The sequence below is a fragment of the Pollachius pollachius genome, assembly GCF_949987615.1.
Source record: "Pollachius pollachius genome assembly, chromosome: 8".
In the NCBI taxonomy this organism is placed as follows: Eukaryota; Metazoa; Chordata; class Actinopteri; order Gadiformes; family Gadidae; genus Pollachius; species Pollachius pollachius.
The window spans coordinates 8,305,622-8,327,209 of record NC_136941.1 but is presented as its reverse complement, the minus strand read 5'-3'; the positions used below and the strand labels follow the sequence as shown (position 1 = coordinate 8,327,209).

At 46.1% G+C, this 21,588-nt stretch overlaps 1 protein-coding gene across 1 annotated transcript in view; it reads left to right on the top strand.

The window, feature by feature from the left end:
- The first annotated feature begins 1,784 nt into the window (after positions 1 to 1,784).
- sema3b (sema domain, immunoglobulin domain (Ig), short basic domain, secreted, (semaphorin) 3B) overlaps positions 1,785 to 21,588 on the top strand; it is a 60,601-nt gene continuing 40,797 nt past the window's right edge. Inside the window, exon 1 of the mRNA XM_079741291.1 lies at positions 1,785 to 1,837. The gene's annotated coding sequence lies outside the window, so the exon portion shown is untranslated. The remainder of the gene's footprint in view (positions 1,838 to 21,588) is intronic.

The window sequence follows — 21,588 nt, the reverse complement described above, 5'->3', positions numbered from 1 at the left end:
TTTCTCTCTCTTGTTCTAGTTGTGTGTGTGTGTGTGTGTGTGTGTGTGTGTGTGTCTCTGTGTCACACACACACACATACACACACTTTGGAGAGCAGACTGTGTTTGTGGGAGTGTGTGTATAAGTATGTGTGTGTGTATAAGTGTGAATGTGATAATGAGAGATGCTGAGGGCAGGTTCTGATTGGCTAACTGCATGGCCTCCAGAGATGTTAGTCTGAACGGTGCCAGCAAGACGCCAGACTGACGGCACAGTGTGTGTCAGAGTGCGTGTATGTGTAAATAAACCTCTTGCAGGTGTGTGTGTATGTGCATATACTGTTCCAACCTGATTCCAAATACAGTAAATCTGTTAGCTTTGCAAACACTCTCTCTCTCTCTCTCTCTCTCTCTTTTTTCCCCCTCTGTTGAACTCCCTCTCTCTCAGTGTGTCGTTTTCTTGTGTACTCTGTCTTTCGCTGTCTCTTGTCCATCAGTTCCAGCCTTCTTTCAGTGTATCTAATTCTCTCAGCCATTTTCTTTGTAGTCTACTGCCTGCCTGTCTGTTCGCCTGCCTGTCTGTCCGCTAAACTTCCAGTGCTATAAATGTACGAATGCAGCCTTGACCTGGAGGTTGTTTCAAATCTGCATCTGGGGACAGAAAGCCTAAGCCCTAACCTCAAGCCACGTGACCTGGTATGATTTTAGGTCATATTAGATACATATTATACGATAGACGTGGAGAAATGTTAACAGCAACATTATTTTTTCTCGGTTTTGGATCACTGAGAACCTTATGAACTTATGATCCGATCAAATATGTGTGTGTGCGTTTCTGTGTGTTTGAATGCGTCTGTATGCATTAATTAGCATGTGTGTGTGTGGAAATGTGTGGGTGTGCGTGTGAGAGGGAGAGAGAGAGACGCAGAGAGAGAGGGAGGGGGAGGGGGGGAGAGAGAGCACACTCAAGACTATAGGCTTCTAGTGACACAACGTGGGAGTTGGCTTTACCTCTGGACTGTGGCAGAGGGAGTGGCCATGAACGACAGAACAATCTGTGTGTGTATTAGAGAAAGACAGGAATTATGCTCCTTGCTTTTCATGCCTTACTGAGCAGTGAAACGGTATCTGTCACCAAGAGCCGGCCAACAGGCAGATCGCACCGGTACGGCCGAGAGACACAGTGGAAACTTAAGAGAGAGAGAGAAATAGAAAGAGACAGATCTAGAAAGAGAGAGCGATATATAGAGAAAGAGAGGTTTAAAGGAAAAGGAAAATACAGGGAGGGAGAGAAAAAGAGTTGGCTGAAAAGCTGCTTCTGTGTTGTCCCTCCCCTCAACTGTCTTACCTCTCCCCCTCCCATTCTGACCGACCCATTGCAAGAGGAGAGAGAGAGAGAGGGAGAGAGAGAGGCACACGGAGCAATAGAAAGAGAGAGAGAGAGAGAGAGAGAAAGAAAGGGAGCGCTACCACGCTTGCCTCAATAGCGTAGGACTCCGGGACCTTTGGAGTTGTGTGTGCGCTTCCTGACACGCGCACAGCCATTGACACACCCACACACACACACATAGCCACGCACACTTTCACACTCACACACACACACACACACACAGGAGTCTACTGCTCACTGCCATTCTTGTGGTGACGGTGATACTAATCTCTGTGAGAGAGAGAGAGAGAGAGAGAGAGAGAGAGAGCAGATTTTTCCCTCTCCTCTCATTCCTGAGGACTATTTGACCATGGCACCTGTCATGGAGGGAGCCACTCACCGGGACTAACCTCTCTGACGGGACACTAACTAACTATCTAACTAACTAAGCCACCACAGCTGGACCCAGTGAGACACGTAATCTGAAAGGTAGGAATTGATTTGAGGAATTTGTCCTCCTCACTTCTTTTACTTTTCTGGTTTGCACTGCTGTGTGTTTGTCTGTGTTGTCCGTCCGTCTGTTGTCCGGGAGTTAAAGGGGGCTTGGCGGATTATTGATCGATACCCTTATGCCTGTGGCACGCGGATGGAGGAAGTTAGGCATTCAAGATAGGAGACAGAGTCAGAGTTTTGAATGTAATAAGTTTGTTATTAAGCTGCTGTGGCCAACCATTTTATTAGCTTGTTTTAGATGATCTTTGTAGTTTTCTTTTGTGGGAGGTTTTGGTATTTGGGCTTGGGTGGGTTTGGTTTGTGAAAGAGAGTTTGTCCTCCTCTCTGTTCCTTGCTTATATACCGTTATTGATGTTGATTGGTGAAGTGTGAGCTTGCTGCAGATCTGTGTGTGTGTGTGTGTGTCTTGGCAAGGTCTGGGGAAAATAATTTACTTTCATTTGATGTGATTTTTAGTTTATCTATATTATTTTATTATTATAAGAATGTATTGGACACCTGAATGAAGAAACAAATTGCATTGGAGTGAATACAATGTCATTGTGTGTGTGTGTGTGTGTGTTAGTAGGGATGCGCACTGGCACACACACACACACACACACACAGGGAGTCAGAGAGTGTTGACGGTTCAGCGTGATAATTGCTTATTCAGAGGGAATTACCGCACTTGCAGAGTTGCCTTTGTGAACCAAAAGCTCTTCTCATCTTTAGCTTGAGACGGGATTTCTTTCAGTTTTTTACATTTAGTTTGGGTATTAAGAGGGGCATCGCATACATGTACAGTGCGCATCTGAACACCCCATGGACACGGGGAATGTGTGTAACATCAAGGTGGTGGTGTGTGGTGGGGGAGGGGGGGGGTTTTTGCAAGAACAGGGGTTTTGAGTGAAAGGTTTGTGTCTTCACCTGCGCTCCATCGGGCTCTGTCCTGCCTGACGTTCCCCTCGACCCCAACGGCCGCTCTCTCTGACGCTTCTGTCCTTTCATCTCTTTCAGGTCAGCCACCATCTTTGTCCCTTTCTCCACTTATTCACTTAAACCCCTGGCACAGAGACAAGGGGTATTAGCCTCTGAACGCACTCCCTCTCCCTGTCTTTCCTCCGTGCACCCTTCAAACATTTTAGCTTTTCTTTGTTTTCCTCTCTCAATCGATTCTCTCTTTTGTCCCTCTTCTTTTGTGGCTCTCTTTTTAAAAGCACAGTATCCTGTGCTTTTGGTTTTTGCTGGTTTCAGGCAGCCACGTTAACCGGCGTGTGTGTGTGCAGCTTTCTATGTGCATGTGTGTATGCATTCGAGTGTGTGTGTGTGTATGTGTGGGGGACGCATCTGACATGCATGCACACGCGCGTTTTGCCAAAGCTGCGATGCGGTGTGCATTTTGAACTGTCATCTGGCCTTTTCAACACTGTAATCTCAGGCCTTTGTACGGCTTCCTCCACCAAACCCCACCTTTCAACCCAGACCCCAAGCCCTCCATTATCCACACGTTAGTCTCAGTCACCGCCCTGAACTACACCCTTGTAGTCCAAGGCCCTACACTCACTGGCTAATGTCTACCTTCCCTTCAGCTGGTGTCTGTAGCTTCGCCCTCAGCTACAAGGAGGGAGTCTCCCCTCAGACCCAACCCAGTTCACCCAGGGTTGACCCCTTCAAGGGACGACAGACACCATGTTGTGTTTGATCAGTGGGACAACAAACACACAACCCGAGCATCCATTGCGAGGTGCGTCAGCTGCTTGAATTTGACAACCGTGTTCTTGCTCCGTGATGTGTCTGACTGTTGGCTTGGGGAAAATTAATGCGTCAAAATTATTTAAAAAAATATATATATATCAGAACAACTGTGATGATTTTTATTTTTTGGAATTCGTCTAATGAATCATCTTTCACTGAAATTTGAAAGATTCAACCATAACAGTTACCCCAAAAGTACCTAAGACAATTGAAGTGAAACGCCAGTACTATGGATGGTCTGTTGAGGTGCATGTGGTGGTGTTAGAGAACAGCAACACAGCGGCACATTAAAGCAACGTGCGGCTTGGCGACAGGTGGATGATTGCAGATGTGTAGTTCATTAAACACTACGGGACAGAGCCGCACCTTAAAATCCACACACCCACATTTAACAACAGCTCTTCACCATTTCCTCCCAGTAAAACCCCATTAAACTATTCAGCCCTCACTTTACTGGGCGACAGCAATGAGAAGGGTGAATGGAAGCAACATGGATCGGACCTAATGCAAAGACCAGGGCCTGCCTATTACTGTTAAGGTTAGCAGGTCAGCCGTGTGTGTTTTTTTTGTTTTTCAGCAGGGGAAGGAGTTAAATGGCTAGTTAATGTTAGAAACACATGCTTCATTGGATTATGAATCTGTTTCATCCATTTATCTGTTTAAATGTTATTTTCAACACTACCTGCTGTGTCTGTGTGTGTGTGTGTGTGTGTGTGTGTGTGTGTGTGTGTGTGTGTGTGTGTCGGTGTCGGTGTGTGTGTGTGCATGTGTGTTTGTGTGTTTTGCAGCAATATGCTAGAAAGTGCCACTAGCAGGGGTTCACAGACACTTTGGCAGTGTGCTGAGAATGCGCGCGTGTGTGTGTGTGTGTGTGTGTGATATTGGCGGTGTGTTTGGACTCTGTGTCTATGTGTGCTCCGGCCTGCACTGGAATGTTAGAGAGAGAGGGAGAGGGAGAGAGAGAGAGAGAGAGACTGCAAGAGAGGGAGACTGCGAGAGAGAGAAAGACACAATGTAAGTATTCTTTTGAAATATTTAATGAGAGTCTCTGCACTCCTGAAATATTGACTTTTACCCACATACCCAGCGGGAACTGAAAACAATGAGGCTTGTTCTGTCATTCACTCCAAGACAAAAAGTCTGTCAGCATAAAACATTAACCAGTTGTTGCTTTTCGTTGTTATTTATCTTTTTGGCACAAGTATATATCTGAGCTAATTGGCTACTATTGGTCCACTTTTTAAAGAGAGCCAAATTCCATACTTCAACACAACCTACTTGTGTCACACACCTATGGAGGTTTGTGGCTAAGAGCTAACTGTTTTTCTGCCCCTTAACAACCACTCATCATTTAGCGTGTACCTCAAACTAAGAAATGCTGCAGGTACATGAGTACATGTTACTGATAGAGCTCTTTGTAGGCGAGTGTGTGTCTGGTCTTGTTAAAATTGACCTACAATCATTCTGCACTTGTGTCCTACCATGCTGGTTCCTTTGGTCTTTGTGTTGTATTTGCATCTTAGTGGTCATTTTACCTCTTCAGAATAACCCGCCAGTGCTATACTTTTTACTTTTCAATCATCAAGGGTTTCTCACCTTTCCGATTTGAACTCTAACTAATTGAAGATTATATAAGACAATGCTTGGATTTTTCAGATAATAAATCACAACTTTTGAGTGTATTCTGCAGAGGGTGTCTCCGTTCCTGGAAGAGCAAAGGTGAACTCTGTTGGGTTACAGATAGAGGGAAGATGGCTTTTCGTGACGGATGTTGTCAGGCTACCATTTGATAAATGTTGTGAATCTAAATAATGATACCTAAACGGTCCGGAGATAACAGGGTTTATCCTCCTCTCCCATTCGTCATGTCGTCCAAACCAAAGGGGAACGATGTGGACGCCTGATAGCCAGCTCTTTGTTCAATGATTGTTCGTTCAGACCCCAGTCTGTGGGCCCACGTTGACCAAGGAATGGCGAGGTGTGTTCAAAAGGCAGACAAGAATCAAAAGCAGAGTTCAACCTTGTTGATCTTGATCTGAACAAAGGAGTTGGAGAGGTACCAACATGCAGCTGGACACAAGACCTTGTCTTTATGTTAGCTCAAGTTATACAGTTAGAACTTCTCTGTCTTTAACTTGTCTTTAAAAGATGACAGACCCCTGTGCCTCCCTTTATGTCAAAGTGAGATTGTGTCCAGGAATAGAAAAGGTTTAATCATTTGTGTTGATATTCTAAACAGATAATTGGCCAGTGGATACTACCTCTGAGGGCTATGAGGAATGTTCCAGTGAAAGATGCAAGATATTGGACTGTGATACCTGCAAAACGTAGCCCTTGGCAATGTCTGAAACCTGGATGTACTGATGTCCTCTAAGTGATTGAATACTTAACTGTTAGCTTGCAAAAGAGGCAATTGTCAGCAAATGATTGAGTGTCTACATTTTCATGGAAAGTCGTAGAAATGGCGGAAAACAAGATTACACCTTCTTTGACTAGGATAACATCCAGAATGAATTAATATGATTAAGTAGTAACGTCCCGCTGATGGATGAGTTCCCCTTTCCTGGTATCGTTAGGTAATCATCCAAGTGCAAAGACGCTAGCGAACGTCAGTGAAGAGAAGTGCTTGGTCAGATGTTTTATCTAAAAAAGCAGAGATTTAGGATACTGAACGATAATGGGGGCAAGGAGTCAATAGAATCTTTCAGAGAACCCTCATCATACATAATGACTAGAAATCGTAGTTCAACTAATAACCCAGATGTTGAAGATAGGGTCGAAGACAGCTAATGTATGTGTGGGGGGTGGAGGTGACTGCATATGAGGACATACACATGTATTGTATGTTGTACATCCTGGCTTAAAAAAAAGTAATTAGCATTGTTTAGTGTCTTATCCTAGCTATTTTGTTGTATTTAGGGAATGGGTTAACCTAGCAATTTTAAATGCTTAGCACTCGTTTCTATGACTATCCTTACTGTACCGACAGCGATATATTGTTGTTTCTCTTTCTTCGGACAAATGCACTTATTGTAAGTGGCTTTGGATAAAAGCGTCTGCTAAATGCCCTGAGTTTAAATGTTATGAGGTACCAGCCCCCGATAACAGCTCAGCCTGAATAAGAGAATAGATTTGGGAAAGGTGCCATCGATCCTTTGCAGTCATGGTAGTTGTAGGATGGAGGCTGGAGGGTTAAGGAAGAAACTCAGTGGTGTGACCTGAAGGTCATCGGTCTAACGATCAGACAATGACAGTGAAGGGGTGGGGATGGGGGAGCAGGGGCAGACCATGAGGGGCTCACGTCTCGTTTAGCAATCCTCTTCAACACCCATGGGTCACGCTAATGCTGGTCATTTGAAATGATCACTGACCGGAACTACAAAACGCTGACACTCGCTCCAATTACTATTAACCGACATTTGAATGCTATTTAATGTCAAAACTTATGTCTCTTTTTCTTCCAAAATATAAGGAGACTGGATCAAGAGCTTCAAGGTCTAATTTATTCACATTTACAGAGAAGAAGAAAGCCACTCTGGTGTTCACCTCCCCTTGGGGGGTAAACAGCCACACAAAAGGAAGTAGCAATGACAGAAAGTCAAGTATAAATTATTCAACTTGGAGAGTTCAGATTTCTTTTGGCACATGGACGAGGCCTCACTCCGCGCTTGTGTTGGAAACTCGACATGCCCCTCTTAAATTAAATTTCCAGCTTGTGGTGTCTCTCCTCTACCCTTCTCTCTCCTCTCTTCCCTTTTTCTTCTCTCTCTTCTCTACTCTCCTATCCTCTCCTCTTCTTTCCCCCATTGTCCTCTCCACCACTCACGTCTCCTCCCCTCCCTTCTCCTTTCCACCCACCTCTCCTCTCATATCTCCTCTGCTCCACTCCACTCTCCTCTCCTCCTCCTTTCTCCCCTCCCCTATACTCCCCTAAATCCTCCCCTCCTCACTCTTCTCCCTCTCCCCTCCCCTCTACTTCTCCCCCTCATCTCCTCCCTGCTCTCCTCTCTCTCCTTTCCTCCCTACTCCTCTCTCTCCTTTCCTCCCTTCTCCTCTCCCTCCTCTCCCTACTCTTCTCCCTCCTCTCCTCTCCGCTCTCCTTTCCTCCCTACTCCTCTCCCTCCTCTCTGCTCTCCTCTCTACTCCTCTTTCTCCTTTCCTCCCTTCTCCTATCCCTCCTCTCCTCTCTCCTTTCCTCCCTACTCCTCTCCCTCCTCTCCTCTCTACTCCTCTCCCTCCTCTCCTCTCTCCTCTCCACTCCCTTCCTCCCCTCTCCCCTCTGCTCTTGTCTCCCTCACGGCCCACCCACCTCCCCCTTCTCCATAGGGATATCCCACTACAACATAGCAGTGTAGTGACATTAATGAGCAGTGGGACCAACTTAACCCAGACGGACATGGGTTCATCCCCCCTCCCCTGCATCATGATGTGGTTGCCCCCAGTAAAGTGTCCTTGTGCCAAGGTCTCTAGGACCCGGGGGGGCCGTTCTGTTCTGGTACCTGCCCTCCGTGCTGACATGCCCTAGGAGTGGCCCTCACATGATTCATAGTCACCATCAGCGTTTCTACATGGCAATTATGATGTTATTTGTGTGAGTGAGTCAAGCTGGCCTGATATGAAGTTATGAGTATTATAGAAAATATGTATGGTCCGACAATCCACATGTCTTTGTGACCAACTGGGAACAAACGGGAAACCGAAAGATCAATATTTTGCAGCATACGCTGCGAAAACGTTTAATTAATATTGTTGAGGTCCTTTATGTGTACATTGCATTACTTTATAGAATGAACTGACACATTTGTTGATCAATGCAGCCTAAATGTTTTAGATGGCTAGTTCTGCTGTTCTTTCAAGCTTTCCTCCCTCCCTCCCTCCCTCCCTCCCTCCCTCCCTCGCCTTCTACCTCTATTCTCATAGCCAATACTGCCGCCTCTCCTGCTCTTTGCTCTCTCGTTACTTGTCCCGTCCTCGTCTTCAGCTCTAATGCTCAGCTCTGTCCATCACAGTAATTGCAATCTGGATCTACACAAGTGCGCGCTCACCTGTGTCTGTGTTTGTGTGTGTGTGTGTGTGTGTGTTCTGAAAGAGGGTGAATGAGAAAGAGATGGTGAGTGGGGAGAGCAATTGTGAGAGACAAAGAGAGTGTGAGAGGTAGAATGTACACATTTATGTCACTGTGTGCGTGTGTGTGTGTGTGTGCGCGCGGGTGTGTGTGTGTGTGTGTGTTTGTTTGTGTCACCTTGAGGAGATGAGTATGGGTGGTAGTGAAGGTGAAGGCTAGTCGTTACATGAGAAGATAGGAAAGTAACAAGATTCACCCCCCCCCCCCCCCCCCACACACACACACACACACACACCGATGGCCATATGTACAAGCACACACATTTCATTATACACCCTCTCCTCCCAATCACACACACGGCCAGATACATCTTAATGTTAATCTACCTCTCACAGCCATGCACATTTACTTCATCACAGTCTCAATCTCTACATTACACACACCCAAACACAAACACCCAACCCCACACACACACACACACATACACATTCTCCTCCAATCACACACACACACACACACATATACCATCGCTCACACACACAGACACACACACACAAACACACACGCGCACACACACACACTCCCACACGCGGGGTCCCGGGGGAGTGCTGGGGGGCTTACTGTGGGGATTTGGCTGTTCTGCAGTGTGGCTGTCAGATAAGGAAGGAGCCCCTCGTCCGCTCTGGCGACGCTCTGCCGAGCATGTGCCGCCTCCCAGCGCCTCCCTCTGCCTTTACCTGTCACTCAGCTCACCTGTCACCCTCTGCTGCCACTGGTAATGATACCCACGCAGCACGCACGCACACACACACACACACACACACACACACACACACACACACACACACACACACACACACACACACACACCAACATGATGTAAAGAAGTGTGTGCACACTCTCTGGTGCCTCATTTGCAAAGGCCTAGTGCTTAAAAAACCAAGGACCGTGTCATGCATTCACGTGCGCACACAAACACACACACGTATACACACACACACACATAAACACACACACGCACTCTGAACATCCTGTACCACTGTCAGGTTTGTTTAATAGAGAATCCTGCTGTAATGAGAGCACCTCTGGATACAAGCTGAGGAGCGAGGAGTGTGGTGTGATGTTTGGTGCTGTATAATGCATTGTTTGGTCTTCAATATTGATCCTGCTGCAGTGTTTGGTCTGAAGTCACTCGAGGTCTGTCGTTCTTCCTTCATTCCTTTGTTTCGTAACATTTGCCTCGGTTTCCGTTTCCCATCCCTCTCTTGTGCTCTATCTGCTCTCCCACTTAAATCTCCTCAGTTTGTATGTCCCTCTGCAATATCCTTCTTGTCTTTACTACCTCTTCTCTCTCTCTCTCTCTCTCTCTCTCTCATAAATCGTGTACCTTACCCCTCACTGCAGCTGCTGCAGATCAGAAGGGAAAGAGAGACGAGGAGGCTTTTCATGGAAACAAAAAAGAAAAGGAGCGGAGGGTTAAAAGTAGGAAGAATTAAAGAGTGAGAGGAGATGGAAATCTGGGAAACCCCCTTTTAAAAACCCCTCATTTAATTCGTTTGACACATCTTCATATTGGGGACATTCCATCCTTCCAGAGAGAGCCTTGCCTCCTGTCTGTCTGTCCGTCTGTCTGCCTGTCTGTCTGTCTGTCTGTGTGACCGGGGTAAGGCTGCCAGCAGGGTAGAGGCAGAGCTTGTGCCTGGCGCTGTGATATGGTGTGTGGATGGCGTTCTGCCAGGCCTCTTGACGTCTCTCATCCACTCTTAATCAGCCAGGCGCACTCTCTCTCTGTCTCTGTATCTTTCTCTGTCTATCTCTGTCTCTCTTTCTCTCTCTCTGGCTCTCATTCTCTTTCTTTCTCTCTGTATCTTTCTCCGTCTCTCTCTGTCTCTCTCTCTGGCTCTCAGTCTCTGTCTCTGTCTCTTTCTCTCTACTTATATCTCTCTGTCTCTGTCTCTTGGAATCTTGGTTTCTCTCTCTTTCTGTCTGTATGATTCTTTCCTTTTCTCGATGTCGGTTTGTCATGCTTTCTTTTCCTCCTTCTTTCTCCTTTTGTCACCATTACTTCCTGTCTCCCTGACTCTCATCCGTCCTGTCCTGTCTTTCCATCGCAAAAGGGCATGTTCCCTCATGTTCATCAGTTCCACGTACCACGGATCCCTCCTATACTTGCAAGCTGCTTGGGAGCATCTCCGCTCAATGACAGCTAATCACGCTCTCTCTGTCTCTATCACACACACGCACACAAACACACATCACAACCAAACCCTTGCCAGCACATCTACCCCCCCCCCCCCCCCCCCCCGGGCCACATACAGACGTCCCCCAACACTCAATACCCACAATCCCCCTCTGCCCTCTGTGCCCCAACATCACACACACTCTTCATCCCCCTAGGCTCTTCTCCAGCTTCCCCCCCCCCAGCCATCAGCCACTCAGCTCCAGGGCCCCGCGACGCCTATCCACGGCCCCGCCAGCCCCTGAGCCCCTCAGCAGAGCCGGTCCCTGCCTCTTGGCAGCCTAATTGACTGGGTCCCAGGAGGGGGCAGATCATGGCACATTTCTAATTTGGCTCCCCCTCCTCTAGATAAAAGCTACATCTCTTTATCCCCGTGCCCCCCTCCAACATCCCCTCTCCTCCCCTCCCCTCCCGCAGCATGCATGGACGCATGAACATACTCGCATTCACACAAACACACACACACACATCTATAGAGGCACACGCCTAGCCCCTTCTGTGTTATTGATTCAGTCTCCTTATCATGTCTACTCTTAGCTGCTATACATTACCTGCTCTTTGATGATCCTCAAACATCCTATGTGTTAAAACCATGATCATCAATCGCTGTCTAGCTTCTAGCCGCGCTAATGCACGGTATAGAAGAGTAAATGAGTTATACTAGTACACGCAAACACACACACGCAAACGCACACACACACACACACACACACACACTCTCTCTCTGCAGGAGACACGCCCATGGTCCCCAGGTGCAGTGGTGTGTGGAGACAGAAGGTCTCTGAATGTGAACCCCATTGTGCACAAAGGCGGGTTGCAGTGTATGTGTTAACATGAGAGCCTGTATGTGAGTGTGTGTGTGCATGTATGTTTGTGTCTGTGTGTGTCCATGCATATGTGTTTGTGCGTGCGCATGTGTGCCTGCTTTCGTATGTCTGTGTGCGTGTGTGTTTGTGTGTGTGTGTGTCTGTGTATATGTGCCTGCGTGTGTGTTTGTGTGTGTGTGTATGTGTGCCTGCTTGCATATCTGTGTGTGTGTTTGTATGTGTGTGCGTGTGTGTGTATATGTTTGTGTGCGTGTGTGTGCGTGCGTGCGTGGGTGTGTCAGATCCTCCAGATCATCGTGATGCTTTACCCACTCATCTCATCTAATGAGCAGACAGCCGGAGAACAAAGACATTTTTATTATTGATTTTAACACAGAGCAGATCATGCAGAGGTAATCAATACTAACATCATATCCAGGACTTGGGGTATTGGACATTTTTCAGCTTGCTACAGAAAGCAAAAATAAAGATGTGGTATTGTTTAGAAAGTGCTGTGGCGAGACAATTTGGTCAGTGATGTATACAAAGAAACAATTTAGAGAGGTAATGTTTACTCAATTATGTATTGATGTGTTTGGTGGACAAGAAGCGTAATGAAAAGTAAAACAATAAATAACAAATGGGTACGGCAAGAGATTTTGCTGTCTGCTTTCCACTGTAAATGCAGACGTAGGTTTGTGCTCAGCAGAGATTCTAGTGAGGTAACTAAGCCGATGTAGTTTAAAATAATAGCAGAGGCAAGAGCAATTGAAGGCCTTGTGGTGGTTTAATGTCTCAACAAAAGACTTCATGTCTGAGTCAAACCAGGGAGGGGCGGGGCAATGCGTGAACACATTGACCCAAGGTGGCGGCTACACACACACACACACACACACACACTCAAGCACACATACTCACACTCTTACTCACACTCACACACATGCACAAGCAAACAATAAAACAACACACGCCTAACATCAGAATTACTGTGAAACACACACACAGAAAATCAGAGTCAGAGTGAAAAACACACCACACACAACCACGGAAATGCATGCCTAGAATCAGAGTCACTCTTCACACACACACACACACACACACACACATACACACACACAAAACCGCATCTTTGTCAGAGTTCACACAGGAGCATGTGAAGGAAGCATGTCCAGTATGGGGTGACTTTGGTGCGTATAACAGCAGAACTGATTGGCCTATAGCACTGTTTAACCTGCAGACTCAACCCCTCCCCCACCCAACCACCACACACATCAGGATGCACAATGAATGTTGAATTAAAGTTTTTTCAGCAGGTAATTTAGCAGACGCTTCTTCCTCCAAAGTGCCTCATTTAGATAAATGTCATTCATATGCAGGTAGGGGGTGTTAAACATCTCCCTCAACGATGCCTACTGACTACTAATGTCCCTACTTAGGGCATTATGATCAAATACGTGCTGAAATACCCTAACCCATACAATATCTGGTACCACCCCTGTCCTCAAAGAAACAGGGATATCATTCCAGGTTCAATAGCATTTTTCGCTCCTCAACAACCGACCAGCCGTCCTCCATCTTGTTGTTGTTGTTTACCTTTGGCCCCTGTGTCTGCGACACCACTGGACCTCCGAGGGTGTCACCGTGACTCAGGTAGATTAGCGAGCCAATCACCAGGTGACTGACCTACACACCGTGAATGTTGGATCCAGCCACATGCACAGCAATTACCCCCTTATCTCCCTGTTATCTGCAGACATTTAACACCACAGCAACCACTCCCATTGGAACCATTCCAACCAACACACACTGATAAAAGTATGATAAGAGTGTTTGCGTCTATTTGATGTGTGATGGTTGGGGTGCGCGCATAGTTGATTGCATATTATGTGTTTAATAGGCTTAGCTGATATTGCGATGTTACATTAAAATTGCTGAACAGAATACGCTGTGTATTGAGTGGTCTGCGTATTGATATCGAATAACTGTACCACTGAAAGACAGCGATGGTCAATTATCCTCCATGTATTTGGTGTCTGTCTGTGCGTGTGTGTGTGTGTGTGTGTGTTTGATCAATGTGTGTGTCGGCGAGGGGCTTCAAACAGAAGACCTCTTTATGTCTCGGATTTCGTGTGTTTATTTACCGGCGGCCACACCCCTTGTTAACCATGGCTCAGTGGTCGTGTGTGTGTGTGTGTCTGTGTGTCTTTGTGTGTGTGAGTGTGTGTGTGTGTCTCTCTCAAACGGGTATTGCTGAACAAAGGACAGGCAAGATGGGAGGATGAGAGGAGGAGAGAGGAAAATTAGAGAGGCCCTGAAGAGAAGAGACTGAAGAAGGAGGTATGGAAAGAGGGGGGAGGAAATGAAAGAATGGGAGATTGTTCCTGAAGACACTGACAGATCAGTAAAAGATGTGTTGCTGCAGGTTATTCCGTGTGCGTGTGTGTGTGTGTTTGAGCGAGAGAGAGAGCGAGGGAGAGAGGGAGAGAGGGAGAGACGGAGAGAGAGAGAGGGGTGGGGGAGATGGAGGAAATGTGAACAGACCAAGTGTGGTCAGTGGTCTTCATCCCAGAGAAACTATAGAATTCAGCACACTTCCTTTGACCCCTCCCTTTGGAGAAGGGGTTTTCTTTTCATCTTCCTCTCTAATCGTATCTTCAATTCTCTTGTGCTGGGTTCTCCTCTGTTCCTCTCATTGTCTCTCTACCTCCATCAGTTAAGAGGGGAGAAGGATGGATGATGAAGGGATTGAAGGAGCACGTAAAGCAGAGGAATGTGGAGAGCGGATGTGAGATGGGGGTGGAGTGTGTGTGTGTGTGTGGGGGGGGGGGGGGGGGCGTAATAGAGTTACATACCTATTTGCTTGGACATCTGAGGATACCCAAGCACACACACACACACACCGCACACACATGCATGCGCACATATACACACACTCGCACAAACACATACACCATGTGGAAACGTGCGCACATGCACACACACACACACACAGACCCAGACACACACGTGTATGCACACACAAACAGAAGAATCTGCTTGAGGTTAGTGACTTAAGAATCGTATCTGCCTGAAGGAAACAGCAACTATCCTCTTCTCCCTAATCATACCCCCCCAACACACACACACACACACACACACACACACACACACACAACCTTGTGTGTGTGTGTGTGTGTGTGTGTGTGTGTGCGCGCTTATGTCCTCTGTGAATGCTGCTGGAGCTCATGAGAATGAAAAAATGAAAACACATGGTCTTCAGTGGTGTAAGAGTAGATACAAAGGAAGTGTTGTGTTCTTCTCAACGAGTGGACCAAAGTCCAATCCCTGTGGCACAACATAAAACAAACGGGAACACGGCCGTGACTATGAGGCCGTAGACGAATGTCCAGAGAATGGAAGAGTTAGGACTCCGCTGAGGAGCGGGCACTATGGAAACATATGTGTAGAAGGTTGCAAGTTGGGACGCGTTGGTTGAACCTAAATATCTGGACACACCCTGCCTATGGGCTACACACACACACACACACACACACACACACACACACACACACACACACACACACACCAAACAGAAGAAGAAAAATAGCTAGGTCCCATTGCTTGGCTTGTGCGGACCATCTTTTGACAGGATCTTCTGTGATATTGTGTTACTAACTAAAAACCCTCAGCTCAACCTTTCACAGCTCATATCCTTTTCCCTTTCCACCCAAAACACACCCCTTCCACTGAATATGAGATTTTTTACATTGAGTCATGACTTTATTTTGACCCATGGATTTGTCATTGAGTCATTGACCTTACATGAACTTATTGATTACATATTGACTAATGGATTCAACATTGACTCCTGGATTTTGCATTGACTGATAGATTCTACATCGAGTTATTGATTTTAGCATGAACTCATGGACTCAATATTGGCTCATGGATATTACATTGACTTATGGAATCCACAACTGCTAATGAATTTTAAATTGTATCATGAATTTTTGGTAGTTTTAGGATCAGCATTACTTTCCCTGGTCCCTGGTCACTGGTCCTCTCCCTGGTAAAACGGGGGCTCTGGTTACTGACACCCAAAGCTGTGTTGTGATTGGCCTGTCAGGGTGTCTAAGAAGCACCGCATTAGACTGTAAGGTATCCCCCCGCTTGTGTGTGTGTTTGCGTGTGTGTGTGTGTGTGTGTGTGTGTGTGTTTGAACCGTGTCACTATCTTTAGTCCTCCAACCCCCAACAACAAGATCCCGCCCCAGGCCCACCTCCATAAGCCAAGCGACCCCCCCCCCCCCCACACACACACACACACACACACACACGCACCCCCCCTCCCAACCCTGACGCGTCCCCTGGTCAGCCCGTCACACACACACCTGCAGGGCAGGGGGGAAGGTGAGCTGGGGGCTGGTGGTGGTGGGGTTGGGTGGTGGTTAATGATAATAGAGTGGGGACCTGCCACTGCTGACAGACCGATATTTCGCTTCCTGCCAAATGAAAAGGCAGAGCTCCCCCTCTTTGTCCGTCCCGGTGATTAGCCGAGCTCCTCTGAGGGCCGTTCAGGGGGCGGAGGTGTCAGAACACAACACGGTGCAGAGTGGACGTGGATGTGGCAGCTTCAGCTCTTCCTTTATGATCCTGTTTCACCGCCAAGTGTGGAGTCGCGTCATGTGACAGGGTTCACTGCTCCGGTTGCATTATTTCATGTTGGATTACATCACTTAGCAGTGTGTGATTGATCAATTTGACTGGATACAGTTATTTTTGTTTGTTTCATTTCTGTCGAGTGAGGAAAATTGAATGCTGAAAGTAAGAAAATGTAAATAATATTCATCATTAATGGATATTGTTATCCACAATATACTTACTTTCACATTTACATTGTTACAATAATGATTTGGTTAAAGTCCATCTGCAGACGCATCCTGATAGCAATCCTTAATGGCATTGTAAAACAATGAGCTCAGAGCAAACATGCGGAAGCGGGATGACTTATTCGAAATATTAAGAAAGCATTAGTACGTAATTACAAAGCACCGACATCTTTCATGTTTAATCTTTAACCTGCCTTCCGGCCTTTAAATACCTTTCCTGTTTTGAGGCATGTAAGCTGGAACCTCCCCTTTAAAGGGCAAAACAACAAGCAAACAATAAGGCACTATTGAAAGTACAGACTTTTCCTCCCATGTAAGTTCAGGAGAAACACACAGGGGAACGAAGAGAAGAAGAGGAAAGAAGTAGGTAAAGATGGTCAAGTAAGGCTAATTTTGTATCGACCCCCCCCCACCCACCCACCCACCACCACACACACACACACACACACACACATCGCTCTCTCGCTGCCGCTCTCATCCTGACATGAAATAGTCATTAGGTTCGCTGGTAATTCTGCCCAGCTGTCCTCCTGCATTAGCTAATGCTTATCAGAACCGTGCTGTGCTGCAGGGTGTGTGTGTGGGGGTGTGCGTGTGTGTGTGTGCATGTGCGCGAGTGTGTGTGTGGCTCTGCTTGCGTCAGAATTTGCTAATGTGCGGTTTCTGTCCACACTGCAATCAGGAGCATGCCACCCTGTGTCTCCACATGTTTTTGTACATGGGGAGGTGTGTCGTTGTGTGTGCATGTGTGTTTTGTGTGTGCGCAGCATGTACATTTCTTCGGGTTTCTGTTTGGGTGTGTTTGTCTGTGTGTATTATGATGTATATTTCACTACACAGCAAGGTTTTCTGCTACAACAGTGGACAGGCACTGAATAATTAAGAATGGTAGGAAAGAGTGAAAGTTAAGATGAAGAGGAGGAAGATAAGCTGAGAGAGGCAGAGAAGAGAAAACCACACAGTGAGGCAAAAGAAAACATTGTCAAACAAAAAAACTACCCAACCTAATATAATGAATGTTTTGTTTTAATCAAGTGTTTATGTAACTAGGATTGGACATAGAGTGAATGTAATCAAATGAAGATTGAACATTTGGCTGGCTTTCAACAGGTCCTCTCTCTCTCTCTCTCTCTCTCTCTCTCTCTCTCTCTCTCTCTCTCTCTCTCTCTCTCTCTCTCTCTTTCTCTCTCCTCTCTTTAAATAAATCAGCTCTGGGCTCAGCTTGCTAGTAAAACAGTAGCAAAGCTTTGTTTACAAAGGCAGGGAACAGAGAAGTATGGCCCTCCAGGGCAACACTTTAAGGTTTAGGTAGTTTTGTGTTTCATGTGAGTGAATAGGGTGATTATTCCAATGAAACATAAACTCAATGTGACATAAAACAACGTGTGTTTCGATTTATCTAGGTTTGGTGTATAGATTTCTTTGACAGCTGTATGAATGTACATGTTAGGTATGTTTGGATGCAGTTAGAAGTGATCCCTATGCGTTTAGTACACAAAACCTCCTTACCTTACCATCAGAAATACATTTATGGAGGATAGGATCATGCATGCCTGCATGCATCGGTCCCCCTCCACCTGACTGACAGACAGTAGGTGATACCTACTCTGTGTGTATGATGGGAGTTTGTACACATAGAAAGTGGGCCTGTGCAGAACAGGGTCAATTTAAAGAATCAGAGGCATTCAGTCCATAATGGCAGTGTGTGAACAGAACATGTCAGTCAAACATCCCACTGGGTGGATTTATAGAGATCACCCGCTACTGTGACAGCTAGGCCCTGGGGCACCCCCAATGTAACTCAATATTTACCATACACACACCGACAAACGCAAACGCACAGACATGCACGCGCACACACATACACACACACACACCACACACATACATACATACATACATAGATACGTGCATACATGCACATATGCACACTTACGCATGCATGCACGCATGCACACATAGGAACGCTTCTCATAGGTGCACACCTGGGCACCTTATACCTGAAGGGCAGCTTGGAGCAGGACAGTGGTGTAAGTCGATAGTGGAAACTGAGGGAGAGCCCACTCTCGGCTGAGGTGTTGGCAGCCTTGGGCTGCAGGGCCATAGGTTAGAATGTATAGCAGGTTGTGTGCGGTGTCTGTTAAAAGTTGGAGAGACGGAAAGGTCCTCCTCCAACATTACAACATGTCAGTGTGTATTTAGGTGAGCAGGATGGATGGAGAGAGAGAGAGAAAGGAAGAAAGACCGGAAGAAGGATGAAGTATTTAAAGGGCCATACTTGTGTGAATATAATTTACTAGTGAATTTTCCCCCTGTCTTTAACAGGTGTATGTGCATAGCTGGAAAGCATATATTATTATGTCAGTTTAACATATATAAGCTGCTTTATTTAAGGGCACTGTATTGTGCGCTTGCAGGGTGGAAATATTCTGAGGTCCAGTAATTTAGCCCTTACAGAAATCGATCCAAAATATGCACAAAAAGTTAATGACACATTGACACCCACATATCTATTACAGTATTGATTTCCTTTAAACATATTCAAGAAAAATAAAAAAAAGAATTATAATACAGCACTTTTTACAACAATTTTTTTCATCCTTGGTGCCATTTGACTTCAGCAAATTTTAACATTGATAACATTTAGTGGAAATTGTTTCATCCATTTTGTGGCGTTTTATGTCATCCTGAAGTCCCTCAACGGGTTTAACCCCCAAAGTTATTACGAGCACACCAGCAATTGCGTCAACGTCTGACATCCGAGGCCACATAGCGGCTTGCATATTTGTTGGTTGTTTAAAATATGACTCTGGCAAACTCTCATCTTGGTAAATGTACCGTCATACCACACGGCGCCTCTGTCATGTGGGGGACTTATGGCAATGAAGCGAGTGAAGGCTAAAGGGATTTGTCTCCGTCCCTGCCTGTCATCTTCCTAAGTGTCTCCACAGACAAACCTCTTAACGATACCTCCTAAGTGCCATCTGCTTTTTCTGTGATGACACCGGAGAACCCACATGGTTTTCTGTGCAGTCAAACACGTTAGCTTCGGTCGTTGTGCTACGTTTACATGTGAGAAGTCACACTCCTCACACCCTCCTGGATTATATCTACATATTATAACAAAATGGAGTCTATTGGTTGTTTTTGGGGCCTGTTTTTACTTATTTAAATTCCTCTGAATTCGCTGTCGGCCCCTTTGGCGGAAAGTGTCTGCTAAATGATTACATTGTGAATAGTTGAGAAGTCAACAGTGCATGAAATAGTTGTGGATGAACAAGGTTGTATTAGGGTTGCAGCATTGTGTAGGCCTTTGTACTGCATCTTTCAGAAGAATCGGATGTCTTGATTGAAGCCTTGAGCCACTGCTGATCTGACATCTGAAATGTCATTCTGAAATGTCAGTATGTCCATCCAGTAAGGGACACCATGCCCTCTTTCCACCAGTAAAACATGTCCCATTGTCCACTGAGATAGTGACACAATCATCAGGAATCCTCTGCCTGGCTCCTCTGCCCTCGTAAACATGAGTAGAATTCCTCAGCGGAACTAATGGATAGTTACTCTGGGACATTCACTGACAGTATTCTGTATGCAGTTTCACTGTGGGAAGACATATGCGAGAAAAGCTACTGATATGGAGGAATGCATCATTTTTTTTCACTTTACTATTTGACTGCTTATGTAAATAAGGGTGGTATTAATTACTTTGCTGCTGCTTTGAGAAAATAAAACAGCCAAGGGCCTGTATTATAGTGTTTAAAAGAGACAATGATGGATTTCCTAACAAATCTTCTATAACCAGTAACAAAAATCCCCTTGAAACCAGAGACTCCAGACAACACCGGGAGCATGGAGTGCTTAATTGGCTAATTAACTTTACAAGCCCCAATCAAAGGAGCCAATTAACCAGCAACATTTACAGCCTGACAGGACCAATTAGCAGTCAGCATTGGGCCTGAACTCGTTAAATTTGAGCCTGTTAAGTAACATTTGTTTGGTAATTAATTAGGCAGAGGGAAAGCCCAACCGCCCCCCCCATCCCCCCCCTGTACCCCTTCTGGATACCGCAGGGACGTGTGTGTGTGTGTGTGTGTGTGTGTGCGTGTGTGTGTGTTTGGGAGAGAGGGAGGTAAAGAGGAAGAAAGGGATTAGGAGGAGAGGTGGAGGCAGGAGGAGCAGATGTGGCGGTAGCCGTACCAGGGTTCCGGTCTGGGGGTCTCCTGCCTTTTGTTCACTACTCATGTAGAGACCATTGTTTTCACCGGACAACATCAGAGAGAAATGTGGCTCTAATTCTGCTCCGCTCTGATTAGCTTCAGTGTGGTGGGTTATGTGTGGGTGTGTGTGTGTGTGTGAGAGAGAGAGAGAAGAGGGAGGCCACCAGGGAGGTGAAGCTGTACCGGTTCTGTTCCAGGTCATGTTGTGGGGTGGGGAGGTGTCCCAACACGGGGTTTGGTACGAGATGTTTTGGGACCACCTTCAGAACCCAGGGAACGGGTTGCTTCCCGTTCGACTCACAACGGTTCCCATTGAATGGGTTCAATTCCTAGAATGTACACTGTATTTGTGTGTGTGTGTGCGTGCGTGCGTGTCGACTGGATTTCAGATTCCTAGAAAATGTCAGTGTGTGTGTATGTGTGTTTGTGAATGCTTCTGTGCACACACACACGCACACACACACATATGATTGCTTGAACACAGCCATGTATTGAACTTGCATCAGTGCATCAGAGTATCTGTTAACACATTAACAAGGTGTATTATTATGGATTAACTGTATTGAAATGTATTGAATTTGACTGCGATATAGCATGCTATAATTTTGTCCTGTGCAGTAGTAACAGTAGAATAGTGTTTACTGTGACCTTGCCGACATCGGCTTTAACTTGAGGCAAACGATCCATGAATTGAATGCAGATAACGTTGTTTGGCAGAGACACTCAGTATTGGAAAAGGAAGCATGGGGGACTCTGTGCGTGTATTGATGTTTTGTACCAGGGGGATAGGAGTGGG